This window comes from Entelurus aequoreus, linkage group LG22 (assembly GCF_033978785.1).
Source record: "Entelurus aequoreus isolate RoL-2023_Sb linkage group LG22, RoL_Eaeq_v1.1, whole genome shotgun sequence".
In the NCBI taxonomy this organism is placed as follows: Eukaryota; Metazoa; Chordata; class Actinopteri; order Syngnathiformes; family Syngnathidae; genus Entelurus; species Entelurus aequoreus.
In genome coordinates, this window is record NC_084752.1 from 27,480,636 (window position 1) to 27,498,609 (window position 17,974).

Here is a 17,974-nt window from a genome sequence, read left to right on the forward strand (position 1 = left end):
GGCATTTGTGATTTTGAACAACACTAAAATGAGTTGTACAAGTTGAGATTTTGTTCAAAAGGAGTGGAGGAACGTGATGAGGGGGCACCCAGAGTTGAACTGGGGACTTCTTGATCTGCAGTCAAATGCTCTACCACTGAGCTACACCCCCTTTTAAGTATGTTGATTACATTATACAAAACACTTTTTGGGTTTAAAACATTGCTGAAGTAATTTGTATAAAATAAGAAAACACTCGGAAGAAGTAGAGGACTCTGATTAGGGGGTGGCACCCAGAGCTGGACTCGGGACTTCTTGATCTGCAGTGAAATGCTCTACCAATGAGCTACACCACCTGGCAATGTTGCAGATTTGTCTGTAGAAAACATGCTTGGGGTTTAAAAAATTGCTCAAGAATTATTATTTTTTAAAGCTCAGAAAAAGTGGTGGACCCTAAAGAGGGGGCACCCAGAGTTGAACTGGGGACCTCTTGATCTGCAGTCAAATGCTCTACCACTGAGCTACACCCCCTGTCAAGCATAGTAATTCAATTATACATAACACGATTTGCGTATAAAACACGGCTCAATAAAATTGGAAAAGCTCAGGAAACCATCGGAAAAAGTGGAGCACTCTGATGAGGGGGCGCCCAGAGTTCAATTGGGGACCTTTTTACCTGCAGTCAAATGCTCTACCAGTGAGCTGCAAACACTGTCCAAAAACCTTGTTTCATCGTAAAAATTATGTTTTAGGTTTTGAACATTGCTCATTAAAACGTGTATATATTGGAATTGACCACAAAAGGTAAAGAGGAAAACTTATAAAACTAACTACATTTGAAGTGGACACTTCTTGTTCTGCAGTCAAATGTTCTACCAGTGAGCAACACACCTGTCTGATATTACAAATGTGTTCAATTGTACAAATAGCATTTGTGGTTTTGCACAACACTAATGAGAGTCGTATAAGTTGAGACTTTGTTCACAGAAGGTGAAGGAACCTGTTGAGGGGGCACCCAGAGTTGAACTGGGGACCTGTTGATCTGCAGTCAAATGCTCTACCACTGAGCTACACCCCCTTTTGTGTATGTTGATTCTATTGTAAAACACTTTTTGGGTTTAAAACATTGCTCAAGAAAATTGTAGAAGAACAAAAAATGCTCAGAAGAAGTAAGGGACTCTGATTAGGGGGTGGGGCCCAGAGCTGAACTCGGGACTTCTTGATCTGCAGTCAAATGCTCTACCAATGAGCTACACCACCTGGCAATGTTGCAAATTTGTTTGTACAAAATATGCTTGGGGTTTCAAAAATAGAAGAATATTTTTAAAGCTCAGAAAAAGTGGTGGATCCTGAAGAGGGTCCAGAGTTGAACCAGGGACCTCTTGATCTGCAGTTAAAGGGTCCTCCACTGAGCTACACCCCCTGATAAAGATATAAATTCAATTAGACATAACACGATTTGCGTATAAAACATGGCTCAATAAAATTGGAGAAGCTCAGGAAACCATCGGAAAAAGTGGAGCACTCTGATGAGGGGGCGCCTAGAGTTGAATTGGGGACCTTTTTATCCGTAGTGAAATGCTCTACCAGTGAGCTGCAAACACAATCCAAAAACCTTGTTTCATCATACAAAATATGTTTTAGGTTTTGAACATTGCTTTTTAAAACTTGTATGTATTGGTATTGACCACAAAAGGACAAAAGGAAAACTTATGAGAGTAACCAGAAATGAAGTAGAGACTTCTTGTTCGGCAGTCAAACGATCCACCACTGAGCAACACGCCTGTCCGATATTACAAATGTGTTTAATTGTACAAATGGCATTTGTGATTTTGAACAACCCTAAAAAGAGTTGTACAAGTTGATACTTTGTTCAAAGGTAGTGGAGGAACCTGATGAGGGGGCGCCCAGAGTTGAACTGGGGACCTCTTGATCTGCAGTCAAATGCTCTACCACTGAGCTACACCCCCTGTTAAACATGGTAATTCAATTTTACATAACACGATTTGCGTATAAAACATGGCTCAATAAAATTGGAGAAGCTCAGGAAACCATCGGAAAAAGTGGAGCACTCTGATGAGGGGGCGCCTAGAGTTGAATTGGGGACCTTTTTACCTGCAGTCAAATGCTCTACCAGTGAGCTGCAAACCCTGTCCAAAAACCTTGTTTCATCGTACAAATTATGTTTTAGGTTTTGAACATTGCTCATTAAAACATGTATATATTGGAATTGACCACAAAAGGTAAAGAGGAAAACTAACTACATTTGAAGTGGACACTTCTTGTTCTGCAGTCAAATGTTCTACCAGTGAGCAACACACCTGTCTGATATTACAAATGTGTTCAATTGTACAAATAGCATTTGTGGTTTTGCACAACGCTAATGAGAGACTGATGAGGGGAAAAAGTGTAGGACTCTGATGAGGGGGCGCCCAGATTTGAACTGGGGACCTTCTTACCCGCAGTCAAACGCTCCACCACTGAGCAACACGCCTATCCGATATTACAAATTTGTTTAATTGTACAAATGGCATTTGTGATTTTGAACAACACTAAAATGAGTTGTACAAGTTGAGACTTTGTTCAAAGGGAGTGGAGGAACCTGATGAGGGGGCACCCAGAGTTGAAATGGGGACCTCTTGATCTGCAGTCAAATGCTCTACCACTGAGCTACACCCCCTTTTAAGTATGTTGATTACATTATACAAAACACTTTTTGGGTTTAAAACATTGCTCAAGTAATTTGTATAAAATTAGAAAACACTTGGAAGAAGTAGAGGACTCTGATTAGGGGGTGGCACCCAGAGCTGGAGTCAGGACTTCTTGATCCGCAGTGAAATGCTCTACCAATGAGCTACACCACCTGGCAATGTTGCAGATTTGTCTGTAGAAAACATGCTTGGGGTTTAAAAAATTGCTCAAGAATTATTTTTTTTTAAAGCTCAGAAAAAATGGTGGACCCTAAAGAGGGGGCACCCAGAGTTGAACTGGGGACCTCTTGATCTGCAGTCAAATGCTCTACCACTGAGCTACACCCCCTGTCAAGCATAGTAATGCAATTATACATAACACGATTTGCGTATAAAACACGGCTCAATAAAATTGGAAAAGCTCAGGAAACCATCAGAAAAAGTGGAGCACTCTGATGAGGGGGCGCCCATAGTTCAATTGGGGACCTTTTTACCTGCAGTCAAATGCTCTACCAGTGAGCTGCAAACCCTGTCCAAAAACCTTGTTTCATCGTACAAAATATGTTTTAGGTTTTGAACATTGCTCATTAAAACGTGTATATATTGGAATTGACCACAAAAGGTAAAGAGGAAAACTTATAAAACTAACTACATTTGAAGTGGACACTTCTTGTTCTGCAGTCAAATGTTCTACCAGTGAGCAACACACCTGTCTGATATTACAAATGTGTTCAATTGTACAAATAGCATTTGTGGTTTTGCACAACGCTAATGAGAGTCGTATAAGTTGAGACTTTGTTCACAGAAGGTGAAGGAACCTGTTGAGGGGGCACCCAGAGTTGAACTGGGGACCTGTTGATCTGCAGTCAAATGCTCTACCACTGAGCTACACCCCCTTTTGTGTATGTTGATTCTATTGTAAAACACTTTTTGGGTTTAAAACATTGCTCAAGAAAATTGTAGAAGAACAAAAAATGCTCAGAAGAAGTAAGGGACTCTGATTAGGGGGTGGGGCACAGAGCTGAACTCGGGACTTCTTGATCTGCAGTCAAATGCTCTACCAAAGAGCTACACCACCTGGCAATGTTGCAAATTTGTTTGTACAAAATATGCTTGGGGTTTCAAAAATAGAAGAATATTTTTAAAGCTCAGAAAAAGTGGTGGATCCTGAAGAGGGTCCAGAGTTGAACTAGGGACCTCTTGATCTGCAGTCAAAGGGTCCTCCACTGAGCTACACCCCCTGATAAAGATATAAATTCAATTAGACATAACACGATTTGCGTATAAAACATGGCTCAATAAAATTGGAGAAGCTCAGGAAACCATCGGAAAAAGTGGAGCACTCAGATGAGGGGGCGCCAGAGTTGAATTGGGGACCTTTTTATCTGTAGTGAAATGCTCTACCAGTGAGCTGCAAACACAATCCAAAAACCTTGTTTCATCATACAAAATATGTTTTAGGTTTTGAACATTGCTTTTTAAAACTTGTATGTATTGGTATCGACCACAAAAGGACAAAAGGAAAACTTATGAGAGTAACCAGAAATGAAGTAGAGACTTCTTGTTCGGCAGTCAAACGATCCACCACTGAGCAACACGCCTGTCCGATATTACAAATTTGTTTAATTGTACAAATGTCATTTGTGATTTTGAACAACACTAAAAAGAGTTGTACAAGTTGATACTTTGTTCAAAGGAAGTGGAGGAACCTGATGAGGGGGCGCCCAGAGTTAAACTGGGGACCTCTTGATCTGCAGTCAAATGCTCTACCACTGAGCTACACCCCCTGTTAAACATAGTAATTCAATTTTACATAACACGATTTGCGTATAAAACATGGCTCAATAAAATTGGAGAAGCTCAGGAAACCATCGGAAAAAGTGGAGCACTCTGATGAGGGGGCGCCTAGAGTTGAATTGGGGACCTTTTTACCTGCAGTCAAATGCTCTACCAGTGAGCTGCAAACCCTGTCCAAAAACCTTGTTTCATTGTACAAATTATGTTTTAGGTTTTGAACATTGCTCATTAAAACATGTTTATATTGGAATTGACCACAAAAGGTAAAGAGGAAAACTAACTACATTTGAAGTGGACACTTTTTGTTCTGCAGTCAAATGTTCTACCAGTGAGCAACACACCTGTCTAATATTACTAATGTGTTCAATTGTACAAATAGCATTTGTGGTTTTGCACAACGCGAATGAGAGTCATATAAGTTGAGTCTTTGTTCACAGAAGGTGAAGGAACCTGATGAGGGGGCACTCAGAATTGAACTGGGGACCTGTTGATCTGCAGTCAAATGCTCTACCCCTGAGCTACACCCCCTTTTAAGTATGTTGATTCTATTATAAAAACACTTTTTGGTTTTAAAACATTGCTCAAAAAAAAAGTAGAAGAACAAAAAATGCTCAGAAGAAGTAGGGGATTCTGATTAGGGGGTGGCGCCCAGAGCTGATCTCAGGACTTCTTGATCTGCAGTCAAATGCTCTACCAATGAGCTACACCACCTAGCAATGTTGCAAATTTGTTTGTACAAAATATGCTTGGGGTTTAAAAAATTGCTCAAGGACATTTTTAAAACTCAGAAAAAGTGGTGGATCCTGAAGAGGGTCCAGAGTTGAACTAGGGACCTCTTGATCTGCAGTCAAAGGGTCCTCCACTGAGCTACACCCCCTGATAAAGATAGTAATTCAATTAGACATAACACAATTTGGGTATAAAACATGGCTCAATAAGATTGGAGAAGCACAGGAAACCATCGGAAAAAGTGGAGGAACCTGATGAGGGGGCACCCAGAGTTGAACTGGGGACCTCTTGATCTGCAGTCAAATGCTCTACCACTGAGCTACACCCCCTGTTAAGTAAGCTGATTCCATTATACAAAGCACTTTTTGGGTTTAAAACATTGCTCAAGTAATTTGTAGAAAATCCGAAAACACTTGGAAGAAGTAGAGGACTCTGATTAGGGGGTGGCACCCAGAGCTGGACTCAGGACTTCTTGATCTGCAGTGAAATGCTCTACCAATAAGCTACACCACCTGGCAATGTTGCAGATTTGTCTGTAGAAAACATGCTTGGGGTTTAAAAAATTGCTCAAGAATTATTTTTTTTAAAGCTCAGAAAAGGGGCAGACCCTGAAGAGGGGACACCCAGAGTTGAACTGGGGACCTCTTGATCTGCAGTCAAATGCTTAACCACTGAGCTACACCTCCTGTTAAGCAGAGTAATTCAATTATACATAACACGATTTGCATATAAAACACGGCTCAATAAAATTGGAGAAGCTCAGGAAACCATCGGAAAAAGTGGAGCACTCTGATGAGGGGGCGCCCAGAGTTGAATTGGGGACCTTTTTACCTGCAGTGAAATGCTCTACCAGTGAGCTGCAAACCCTGTCCAAAAATCTTGTTTCATCGTACAAATTATGTTTTAGGTTTTGAACATTGCTCATTAAAACATGTATATATTGGAATTGACCACAAAAGGTAAAGAGGAAAACTTATAAAACTAACGACATTTGAAGGGGACACTTCTTGTTCTGCAGTCAAATGTTCTACCAGTGAGCAACACACCTGTCTGATATTACAAATATGTTCAATTGTACAAATAGCATTTGTGGTTTTGCACAACGCTAATGAGAGTGTGATGAGGGGAAAAAGTGTAGGACTCTGATGAGGGGGCGCCCAGATTTGAACTGGGGACCTTCTTACCCGCAGTCAAACACTCCACCACTGAGCAACACGCCTATCCGATATTACAAATTTGTTCAATTGTACAAATGGCATTTGTGATTTTGAACAACACTAAAATGAGTTGTACAAGTTGAGACTTTGTTCAAAGGGAGTGGAGTAGGGATGTGCGTATCGATCCTGTGGTATCGATATATCGATACTCACACGCTGCTCATTTGGCATCACTTTTCTGAAAAAAGTATCGATATAAACCAAAAAACGGCGTGTGGGGGGTGCAAGCATCACTTTCAGATGTTTTTGATGACTTACTTAACTTACTATGTGCTGGGACACCCCTGTACCTGGCAGAGTATAGAGCTGGCCCAGTCACGTGACAGGAGACAGCGAATGAGCGTCGTCAACGTGCAACACACACATAGCCAGCCGACAGCGATGCAGCCAGGAATATCCAGTGTTGTCCAATTGTTGCCTTAAAACAGGCATTGTTTTGTTTTTGTTTTTAGTAATGTTTACTGAATATTTTTGTTGAAATGATTATCCTAAATTCAAATAATTTCCACACAGGGGAATTTACTGTTAGTTGAAAATAGGGATGATACTCGAAACTGGTTTTCCCGGTTATTCGATAAGAAAAGAACCGAGTCCTCGGACTCGAATCCCTTTTTGAGAACCGGTACTCGTTATCGAGACCACTATAGTAAAGAAAAGAGTTGGTTCTTCATTCGAATCCCTCGGAACGAATCCCGTCCCGACCAGAAATGCTCCGTGGGACATCACAAGAAATCAGTCACGTAGCTCAGTCATTAGGCGCAGATAGCAAAAGCAGGAAAAAAATGGTCGGGAAAAAGCGTTCCAAGGTGTAATAAAGTTCAAAACAAAAGGTATAATCCAATGAATAACTTTACTGAGAGATTTGAGCAGGGTACAAACACATGAAGAACACTTTTACGACCCACCGGAAACATAGCAACCAGGCTAGCAACGCACCTCCTTTACGGCAGCTGTCGCAACGTTCTTAAAGCAACCGCAGCACATACATATATATACAACACATCTCCCTTTTTTAACTTTTGTTTTTCTTTCCTTGTAAACAAAACAAAATCACACTGTATATGTGTTGTCTGTCTAATTATAAATAATGCAGACGAGGCGTGTTGGCTGAGTTCTTGACGTTTACTTTCACGGGTGACGACATGCAACACTTTTCGGGGCTACCGCGCATGCTCGTCACTCCCGTTGCATGATGGGTAGTGTAGTTGTTATATTCCCTAGCTCATAACATCTTTCCCCCTATAAAGAAATAATGTTAACTCAATAAAGTGTATTTCTTTTTTTAGCTTTAACTTTTCATTTGTTAGCATTGTAACCACATTTGCAAACAACTTTTCTCTTCATAGAATTTTCTTTCAATAAAGAAATAAAGTGCAAAAATGTCAAAGCATCATAACAAACAGTTATGTCAAATAGCAGCAGAAGTGCACTTTTTGGAGAGCTGTATAATTTCCAGTTTTGTGCCCAAGGGACTGATTTTATTTAACACTATAGTATTATTTATACACCTATAGTGATCACAGAGACAGGTTGTTTTTGTGATACTGTATATATTTGTTTTTCTGATAAATCCCACTTAATATCCTTTTGGGTAACAACAGTCAATATTTATTTATTTTATTTTATTTTTTTAGGGGGGTAACAGTCAATATTTATTTATTTTTTAGATTAAATTGTTTTCTTATATAATAAAAGTGAGCTTTTGTTAAACCAAATATTTTGGGTTTTTTTTCCATATACAACAACCTATCTGGACTCGATAAGAGAATCGATAAGGAATCGGTTCGATAAGAGGATTCGATAATAGACTCGAACTCGATAATTTCTTATCAAACATCATCCCTAGTTGAAAATAGCTTGAGTATTTAAAACAAGATAAGAAAGAGATACAATTTGGAGATTCTTCATCTTTGCATTACAGTTTTATTTTTTTCCAAGAAAATCTTGAATATATGATTGTATGTGATTTTCGTTTTAATCTGTAACATGATTTCTTACGTTTCGAAAACATTAGCCTATTTCATATTTCATTAATTGCTAATTATATCACAAACTTTAAAAAATAACTGTAGCTTCTTGCAATTCGGATTTGACTGTTAATTGGAAAGCCCTAATATTTAATTATTATTATATATAATATATAGTTATTATTATATATAATATTTAATTTATTTTTCATATTTATGTTATTTATTTTAATTTTACTTTTATTATATATTGACCATAATACATGTGGTATAAATGGTCTGTAGTTGTCTTGTGATTTGTCTTAAATAATAACAATAGTAATAATATTTTTGACTGACAAAAAATTGCCAATAAGAAATTATTGGTATCGGTATCGGTATCGATGAAAATGCGAGAAAAAGTATCGGTATCGTATCGAATCCTAAAAGTGTGGTATCGCCCATCCCTAGAGTGGAGGAACCTGATGAGGGGGCACCCAGAGTTGAACTGGGGACCTCTTGATCTGCAGTCAAATGCTCTACCACTGAGCTACACCCCCTTTTAAGTATGTTGATTACATTATACAAAACACTTTTTGGGTTTAAAACATTGCTCAAGTAATTTGTATAAAATTAGAAAACACTTGGAAGGAGTAGAGGACTCTGATTAGGGGGTGGCACCCAGAGCTGGAGTCAGGACTTCTTGATCTGCAGTGAAATGCTCTACCAATGAGCTACACCACCTGGCAATGTTGCAGATTTGTCTGTAGAAAACATGCTTGGGGTTTAAAAAATTGCTCAAGAATTATTTTTTTTTAAAGCTCAGAAAAAGTGGTGGACCCTAAAGAGGGGGCACCCAGAGTTGAACTGGGGACCTCTTGATCTGCAGTCAAATGCTCTACCACTGAGCTACACCCCCTGTCAAGCATAGTAATGCAATTATACATAACACGATTTGCGTATAAAACACGGCTCAATAAAATTGGAAAAGCTCAGGAAACCATCGGAAAAGTGGAGCACTCTGATGAGGGGGCGCCCATAGTTCAATTGGGGACCTTTTTACCTGCAGTCAAATGCTCTACCAGTGAGCTGTAAACCCTGTCCAAAAACCTTGTTTCATCGTACAAAATATGTTTTAGGTTTTGAACATTGCTCATTAAAACGTGTATATATTGGAATTGACCACAAAAGGTAAAGAGGAAAACTTATAAAACTAACTACATTTGAAGTGGACACTTCTTGTTCTGCAGTCAAATGTTCTACCAGTGAGCAACACACCTGTCTGATATTACAAATGTGTTCAATTGTACAAATAGCATTTGTGGTTTTGCACAACGCTAATGAGAGTCGTATAAGTTGAGACTTTGTTCACAGAAGGTGAAGGAACCTGTTGAGGGGGCACCCAGAGTTGAACTGGGGACCTGTTGATCTGCAGTCAAATGCTCTACCACTGAGCTACACCCCCTTTTGTGTATGTTGATTCTATTGTAAAACACTTTTTGGGTTTAAAACATTGCTCAAGAAAATTGTAGAAGAACAAAAAATGCTCAGAAGTAAGGGACTCTGATTAGGGGGTGGGGCACAGAGCTGAACTCGGGACTTCTTGATCTGCAGTCAAATGCTCTACCAGAGCTACACCACCTGGCAATGTTGCAAATTTGTTTGTACAAAATATGCTTGGCGTTTCAAAAATAGAAGAATATTTTTAAAGCTCAGAAAAAGTGGTGGATCCTGAAGAGGGTCCAGAGTTGAACTAGGGACCTCTTGATCTGCAGTCAAAGGGTCCTCCACTGAGCTACACCCCCTGATAAAAATATAAATTCAATTAGACATAACACGATTTGCGTATAAAACATGGCTCAATAAAATTGGAGAAGCTCAGGAAACCATCGGAAAAAGTGGAGCACTCAGATGAGGGGGCGCCAGAGTTGAATTGGGGACCTTTTTATCTGTAGTGAAATGCTCTACCAGTGAGCTGCAAACAATCCAAAAACCTTGTTTCATCATACAAAATATGTTAGGTTTTGAACATTGCTTTTTAAAACTTGTATGTATTGGTATCGACCACAAAAGGACAAAAGGAAAACTTATGAGAGTAACCAGAAATGAAGTAGAGACTTCTTGTTCGGCAGTCAAACGATCCACCACTGAGCAACACGCCCGTCCGATATTACAAATTTGTTTAATGTACAAATGGCATTTGTGATTTTGAACAACACTAAAAAGAGTTGTACAAGTTGATACTTTGTTCAAAGCAAGTGGAGGAACCTGATGAGGGGGCGCCCAGAGTTAAACTGGGGACCTCTTGATCTGCAGTTAAATGCTCTACCACTGAGCTACACCCCCTGTTAAACATAGTAATTCAATTTTACATAACACGATTTGCGTATAAAACATGGCTCAATAAAATTGGAGAAGCTCAGGAAACCATCGGAAAAAGTGGAGCACTCTGATGAGGGGGCGCCCAGAGTTGAATTGGGGACCTTTTTACCTGCAGTCAAATGCTCTACCAGTGAGCTGCAAACACTGTCCAAAAATCTTGTTTCATCGTACATATTATGTTTTAGGTTTTGAACATTGCTCATTAAAACATGTATATATTGGAATTGACCACAAAAGGTAAAAAGGAAAACTTATAAAACTAACGACATTTGAAGTGGACACTTCTTGTTCTGCAGTCAAATGTTCTACCAGTGAGCAACACACCTGTCTGATATTACAAATGTGTTCAATTGTACAAATAGCATTTGTGGTTTTGCACAACGCTAATGAGAGTCTGATGAGGGGAAAAAGTGTAGGACTCTGATGAGGGGGCGCCCAGATTTGAACTGGGGACCTTCTTACCCGCAGTCAAACGTTCCACCACTGAGCAACACGCCTATCCGATATTACAAATTTGTTTAATTGTACAAATGGCATTTGTGATTTTGAACAACACTAAAATGAGTTGTACAAGTTGAGACTTTGTTCAAAGGGAGTGGAGGAACCTGATGAGGGGGCACCCAGAGTTGAACTGGGGACCTCTTGATCTGCAGTCAAATGCTCTACCACTGAGCTACACCCCCTTTTAAGTATGTTGATTATATTATACAAAACACTTTTTGGGTTTAAAACATTGCTCAAGTAATTTGTATAAAATTAGAAAACACTTGGAAGAAGTAGAGGACTCTGATTAGGGGGTGGCACCCAGAGCTGGAGTCAGGACTTCCTGATCTGCAGTGAAATGCTCTACCAATGAGCTACACCACCTGGCAATGTTGCAGATTTGTCTGTAGAAAACATGCTTGGGGTTTAAAAAATTGCTCAAGAATTATTTTTTTTTAAAGCTCAGAAAAAGTGGTGGACCCTAAAGAGGGGGAACCCAGAGTTGAACTGGGGACCTCTTGATCTGCAGTCAAATGCTCTACCACTGAGCTACACCCCCTGTCAAGCATAGTAATGCAATTATACATAACACGATTTGCGTATAAAACACGGCTCAATAAAATTGGAAAAGCTCAGGAAACCATCGGAAAAAGTGGAGCACTCTGATGAGGGGGCGCCCATAGTTCAATTGGGGACCTTTTTACCTGCAGTCAAATGCTCTACCAGTCAGCTGCAAACACTGTCCAAAAACCTTGTTTCATCGTACAAAATATGTTTTAGGTTTTGAACATTGCTCATTAAAACGTGTATATATTGGAATCGACCACAAAAGGTAAAGAGGAAAACTTATAAAACTAACTACATTTGAAGTGGACACTTCTTGTTCTGCAGTCAAATGTTCTACCAGTGAGCAACACACCTGTCTGATATTACAAATGTGTTCAATTGTACAAATAGCATTTGTGGTTTTGCACAACGCTAATGAGAGTCGTATAAGTTGAGACTTTGTTCACAGAAGGTGAAGGAACCTGTTGAGGGGGCACCCAGAGTTGAACTGGGGACCTGTTGATCTGCAGTCAAATGCTCTACCACTGAGCTACACCCCCTTTTGTGTATGTTGATTCTATTGTAAAACACTTTTTGGGTTTAAAACATTGCTCAAGAAAATTTTAGAAGAACAAAAAACGCTCAGAAGAAGTAAGGGACTCTGATTAGGGGGTGGGGCCCGGAGCTGAACTCGGGACTTCTTGATCAGCAGTCAAATGCTCTACCAATGAGCTACACCACCTGGCAATGTTGCAAATTTGTTTGTACAAAATATGCTTGGGGTTTCAAAAATAGAAGAATATTTTTAAAGCGCAGAAAAAGTGGTGGATCCTGAAGAGGGTCCAGAGTTGAACTAGGGACCTCTTGATCTGCAGTTAAAGGGTCCTCCACTGAGCTACACCCCCTGATAAAGATATAAATTCAATTAGACATAACACGATTTGCGTATAAAACATGGCTCAATAAAATTGGAGAAGCTCAGGAAACCATCGGAAAAAGTGGAGCACTCAGATGAGGGGGCGCCAGAGTTGAATTGGGGACCTTTTTTTTGTAGTGAAATGCTCTACCAGTGAGCTGCAAACACAATCCAAAAACCTTGTTTCATCATACAAAATATGTTTTAGGTTTTGAACATTGCTTTTTAAAACTTGTATGTATTGGTATTGACCACAAAAGGACAAAAGGAAAACTTATGAGAGTAACCAGAAATGAAGTAGAGACTTCTTGTTCGGCAGTCAAACGATCCACCACTGAGCAACACGCCTGTCCGATATTACAAATTTGTTTAATTGTACAAATGGTTTTTGTGATTTTGAACAACCCTAAAAAGAGTTGTACAAGTTGATACTTTGTTCAAAGGTAGTGGAGGAACCTGATGAGGGGGCACCCAGAGTTGAACTGGGGACCTCTTGATCTGCAGTCAAATGCTCTACCACTGAGCTACACCCCCTGTTAAACATAGTAATTCAATTTTACATAACACGATTTGCGTATAAAACATGGCTCAATAAAATTGGAGAAGCTCAGGAAACCATCGGAAAAAGTGGAGCACTCTGATGAGGGGGCGCCTAGAGTTGAATTGGGGACCTTTTTACCTGCAGTCAAATGCTCTACCAGTGAGCTGCAAACCCTGTCCAAAAACCTTGTTTCATCGTACAAATTATGTTTTAGGTTTTGAACATTGCTCATTAAAACATGTATATATTGGAATCGACCACAAAAGGTAAAGAGGAAAACTAACGACATTTGAAGTGGACACTTCTTGTTCTGCAGTCAAATGTTCTACCAGTGAGCAACACACCTGTCTGATATTACAAATGTGTTCAATTGTACAAATAGCATTTGTGGTTCTGCACAACGCTAATGAGAGTCATATAAGTTGAGTCTTTGTTCACAGAAGGTGAAGGAACCTGATGAGGGGGCACCCAGAGTTGAACTGGGGACCTGTTGATCTGCAGTCAAATGCTCTACCACTGAGCTACACCCCCTTTTAAGTATGTTGATTCTATCATAAAAACACTTTATGGTTTTAAAACATTGTTCAAAAAAAAAGTAGAAGAACAAAAAATGCTCAGAAGAAGTAGGGGATTCTGATTAGGGGGTGGCGCCCAGAGCTGAACTCGGGACTTCTTGATCTGCAGTCAAATGCTCTACCAATGAGCTACACCACCTAGCAATGTTGCAAATTTGTTTGTACAAAATATGTTTGGGGTTTAAAAAATTGCTCAAGAAAATTTTTAAAACTCAGAAAAAGTGGTGGATCCTGAAGAGGGTCCAGAGTTGAACTAGGGACCTCTTGATCTGCAGTCAAAGGGTCTTCCACTGAGCTACACCCCTGATAAAGATAATAATTCAATTAGACATAACACAATTTGGGTATAAAACATGGCTCAATAAGATTGGAGAAGCTCAGGAAACCATCGGAAAAAGTGGAGGACTCTGATGAGGGGCGCCCAGATTTGAACTGGGGACCTTTTTACCCGCAGTCAAACGCTCCACCACTGAGCAACACGACTGTCCGATATTACAAATTTGTTTAATGTACAAATGGAATTTGTGATTTTGATTAACACTTAAAAGAGTTGTACAAGTTGAGACTTTGTTCAAAGGAAATGGAGGAACCTGATGAGGGGGCGCCCAGAGTTGAACTGGGGACCTCTTGATCTGCAGTCAAATGCTCTACAACTGAGCTACACCCCCTGTTAAGTAAGCTGATTCCATTATACAAAGCACTTTTTGGGTTTAAAACATTGCTCAAGTAATTTGTAGAAAATCCGAAAACACTCGGAAGAAGTAGAGGACTCTGATTAGGGGGTGGCACCCAGAGCTGGACTCAGGACTTCTTGATCTGCAGTGAAATGCTCTACCAATGAGCTACACCACCTGGCAATGTTGCAGATTTCTCTGTAGAAAACATGCTTGGGGTTTAAAAAATTGCTCAAGAATTATTTTTTTTAAAGCTCAGAAAAAGTGGCAGACCCTGAAGAGGGGACACCCAGAGTTGAACTGGGGACCTCTTGATCTGCAGTCAAATGCTCAACCACTGAGCTACACCTCCTGTTAAGCAGAATAATTCAATTATACATAACACGATTTGCGTATAAAACACGGCTCAATAAAATTGGAGAAGCTCAGGAAACCATCGGAAAAAGTGGAGCACTCTGATGAGGGGGCGCCCAGAGTTGAATTGGGGACCTTTTTACCTGCAGTCAAATGCTCTACCAGTGAGCTGCAAACCCTGTCCAAAAATCTTGTTTCATCGTACAAATTATGTTTTAGGTTTTGAACATTGCTCTTTAAAACATGTATATATTGGAATTGACCACAAAAGGTAAAGAGGAAAACTTATAAAACTAACGACATTTGAAGTGGACACTTCTTGTTCTGCAGTCAAATGTTCTACCAGTGAGCAACACACCTGTCTGATATTACAAATATGTTCAATTGTACAAATAGCATTTGTGGTTTTGCACAACGCTAATGAGAGTCTGATGAGGGGAAAAAGTGTAGGACTCTGATGAGGGGGCGCCCAGATTTGAACTGGGGACCTTCTTACCCGCAGTCAAACACTCCACCACTGAGCAACACGCCTATCCGATATTACAAATTTGTTTAATTGTACAAATGGCATTTGTGATTTTGAACAACACTAAAATGAGTTGTACAAGTTGAGACTTTGTTCAAAGGGAGTGGAGTAGGGATGTGCGTATCGATCATGTGGTATCGATATATCGATACTCACACGCTGCTCATTTGGCATCACTTTTCTGAAAAAAGTATCGATATAAACCAAAAAACGGCGTGTGGGGGGTGCAAGCATCACTTTCAGATGTTTTTGATGACTTACTTAACTTACTATGTGCTGGGACACCCCTGTACCTGGCAGAGTATAGAGCTGGCCCAGTCACGTGACAGGAGACAGCGAATGAGCGTCGTCAACGTGCAACACACACATAGCCAGCCGACAGCGATGCAGCCAGGAATATCCAGTGTTGTCCAATTGTTGCCTTAAAACAGGCATTGTTTTGTTTTTGTTTTTAGTAATGTTTACTGAATATTTTTGTTTAAATGATTATCCTAAATTCAAATAATTTCCACACAGGGGAATTTACTGTTAGTTGAAAATAGGGATGATACTCGAAACTGGTTTTCCCGGTTATTCGATAAGAAAAGAACCGAGTCCTCGGACTCGAATCCCTTTTTGAGAACCGGTACTCATTATCGAGACCACTATAGTAAAGAAAAGAGTTGGTTCTTCATTCGAATCCCTCGGAACGAATCCCGTCCCGACCAGAAATGCTCCGTGTGACATTACAAGAAATCAGTCACGTAGCTCAGTCATTAGGCGCAGATAGCAAAAGCAGGAAAAAAATGGACGGGAAAAAGCGTTCCAAGGTGTAATAAAGTTCAAAACAAAAGGTATAATCCAATGAATAACTTTACTGAGAGATTTGAGCAGGGTACAAACACATGAAGAACACTTTTACGACCCACCGGAAACATAGCAACCAGGCTAGCAACGCACCTCCTTTACGGCAGCTGTCGCAACGTTCTTAAAGCAACCGCAGCACATACATATATATACAACACATCTCCCTTTTTTAACTTTTGTTTTTCTTTCCTTGTAAACAAAACAAAATCACACTGTATATGTGTTGTCTGTCTAATTATAAATAATGCAGACGAGGCGTGTTGGCTGAGTTCTTGACGTTTACTTTCACGGGTGACGACATGCAACACTTTTCGGGGCTACCGCGCATGCTCGTCACTCCCGTTGCATGATGGGTAGTGTAGTTGTTATATTCCCTAGCTCATAACATCTTTCCCCCTATAAAGAAATAATATTAACTCAATAAAGTGTATTTCTTATTTTTTTGGCTTTAACTTTTCATTTTTTAGCATTGTAACCACATTTGCAAACAACTTTTCTCAATAAAGAAATAAAGTGCAAAAATGTCAAAGCATCATAACAAACAGTTATGTCAAATAGCAGCAGAAGTGCACTTTTTGGAGAGCTGTATAATTTCCAGTTTTGTGCCCAAGGGACTGATTTTATTTAACACTATAGTATTATTTATACACCTATAGTGATCACAGAGACAGGTTGTTTTTGTGATACTGTATATATTTGTTTTTCTGAAAAATCCCACTTAATATCCTTTTGGGTAACAACAGTCAATATTTATTTATTTTATTTTATTTTTTTAGGGGGGTAACAGTCAATATTTATTAATTTTTTAGATTAAATTGTTTTCTTATATAATAAAAGTGAGCTTTTGTTAAACCAAATATTGTGTTTTTTTTCCATATACAACAACCTATCTGGACTCGATAAGAGAATCGATAAGGAATCGGTTCGATAAGAGGATTCGATAATAGACTCGAACTCGATAATTTCTTATCAAACATCATCCCTAGTTGAAAATTGCTTGAGTATTTAAAACAAGATAAGAAAGAGATACAACTTGGAGATTCTTCATCTTTGCATTACAGTTTTATTTTTTTCCAAGAAAATCTTGAATATATGATTGAATGTGATTTTCATTTTAATCTGTAACATGATTTCTTACGTTTCGAAAACATTAGCCTATTTCATATTTCATTAATTGCTAATTATATCACAAACTTTAAAAAATAACTGTAGCTTCTTGCAATTCGGATTTGACTGTTAATTGGAAAGCCCTAATATTTAATTATTATTATATATAATATATAGTTATTATTATATATAATATTTAATTTATTTTTCATATCTATGTTATTTATTTTAATTTTACTTTTATTATATATTGACCATAATACGTGTGGTATAAATGGTCTGTATTTGTCTTGTGATTTGTCTTAAATAATAACAATAGTAATAATATTTTTGACTGACAAAAAATTGCCAATAAGAAATTATTGGTATCGGTATCGATGAAAATGCGAGAAAAAGTATCGGTATCGTATCGAATCCTAAAAGTGTGGTATCGCCCATCCCTAGAGTGGAGGAACCTGATGAGGGGGTACCCAGAGTTGAACTGGGGACCTCTTGATCTGCAGTCAAATGCTCTACCACTGAGCTACACCCCCTTTTAAGTATGTTGATTACATTATACAAAACACTTTTTGGGTTTAAAACATTGCTCAAGTAATTTGTATAAAATTAGAAAACACTTGGAAGAAGTAGAGGACTCTGATTAGGGGGTGGCACCCAGAGCTGGAG

General features: G+C 39.1%; 13 non-coding genes across 13 annotated transcripts; all 13 read right to left on the minus strand.

Moving 5' to 3' along the window:
* Nucleotides 1-79: 79 nt before the first annotated feature.
* trnac-gca (transfer RNA cysteine (anticodon GCA)) lies at nt 80-151 on the minus strand. The gene has a single exon. It is a non-coding gene; the product is annotated as a tRNA-Cys (tRNA).
* A 287-nt stretch (nt 152-438) lies between these two features.
* trnac-gca (transfer RNA cysteine (anticodon GCA)) lies at nt 439-510 on the minus strand. Its single transcript has one exon. It is a non-coding gene; the product is annotated as a tRNA-Cys (tRNA).
* A 1,367-nt stretch (nt 511-1,877) lies between these two features.
* Nucleotides 1,878-1,949, minus strand: trnac-gca (transfer RNA cysteine (anticodon GCA)). Its single transcript has one exon. It is a non-coding gene; the product is annotated as a tRNA-Cys (tRNA).
* A 997-nt stretch (nt 1,950-2,946) lies between these two features.
* trnac-gca (transfer RNA cysteine (anticodon GCA)) lies at nt 2,947-3,018 on the minus strand. The gene has a single exon. It is a non-coding gene; the product is annotated as a tRNA-Cys (tRNA).
* Nucleotides 3,019-4,384: 1,366 nt separating this feature from the next.
* On the minus strand, nt 4,385-4,456 carry trnac-gca (transfer RNA cysteine (anticodon GCA)). The gene has a single exon. It is a non-coding gene; the product is annotated as a tRNA-Cys (tRNA).
* Nucleotides 4,457-5,452: 996 nt separating this feature from the next.
* Nucleotides 5,453-5,524, minus strand: trnac-gca (transfer RNA cysteine (anticodon GCA)). The gene has a single exon. It is a non-coding gene; the product is annotated as a tRNA-Cys (tRNA).
* Nucleotides 5,525-8,846: 3,322 nt separating this feature from the next.
* Nucleotides 8,847-8,918, minus strand: trnac-gca (transfer RNA cysteine (anticodon GCA)). The gene has a single exon. It is a non-coding gene; the product is annotated as a tRNA-Cys (tRNA).
* Nucleotides 8,919-9,205: 287 nt separating this feature from the next.
* On the minus strand, nt 9,206-9,277 carry trnac-gca (transfer RNA cysteine (anticodon GCA)). Its single transcript has one exon. It is a non-coding gene; the product is annotated as a tRNA-Cys (tRNA).
* Nucleotides 9,278-11,351: 2,074 nt separating this feature from the next.
* Nucleotides 11,352-11,423, minus strand: trnac-gca (transfer RNA cysteine (anticodon GCA)). Its single transcript has one exon. It is a non-coding gene; the product is annotated as a tRNA-Cys (tRNA).
* A 287-nt stretch (nt 11,424-11,710) lies between these two features.
* trnac-gca (transfer RNA cysteine (anticodon GCA)) lies at nt 11,711-11,782 on the minus strand. The gene has a single exon. It is a non-coding gene; the product is annotated as a tRNA-Cys (tRNA).
* A 1,365-nt stretch (nt 11,783-13,147) lies between these two features.
* On the minus strand, nt 13,148-13,219 carry trnac-gca (transfer RNA cysteine (anticodon GCA)). The gene has a single exon. It is a non-coding gene; the product is annotated as a tRNA-Cys (tRNA).
* Nucleotides 13,220-14,397: 1,178 nt separating this feature from the next.
* Nucleotides 14,398-14,469, minus strand: trnac-gca (transfer RNA cysteine (anticodon GCA)). Its single transcript has one exon. It is a non-coding gene; the product is annotated as a tRNA-Cys (tRNA).
* A 3,300-nt stretch (nt 14,470-17,769) lies between these two features.
* Nucleotides 17,770-17,841, minus strand: trnac-gca (transfer RNA cysteine (anticodon GCA)). The gene has a single exon. It is a non-coding gene; the product is annotated as a tRNA-Cys (tRNA).
* Between the last annotated feature and the right edge of the window lie 133 nt (nt 17,842-17,974).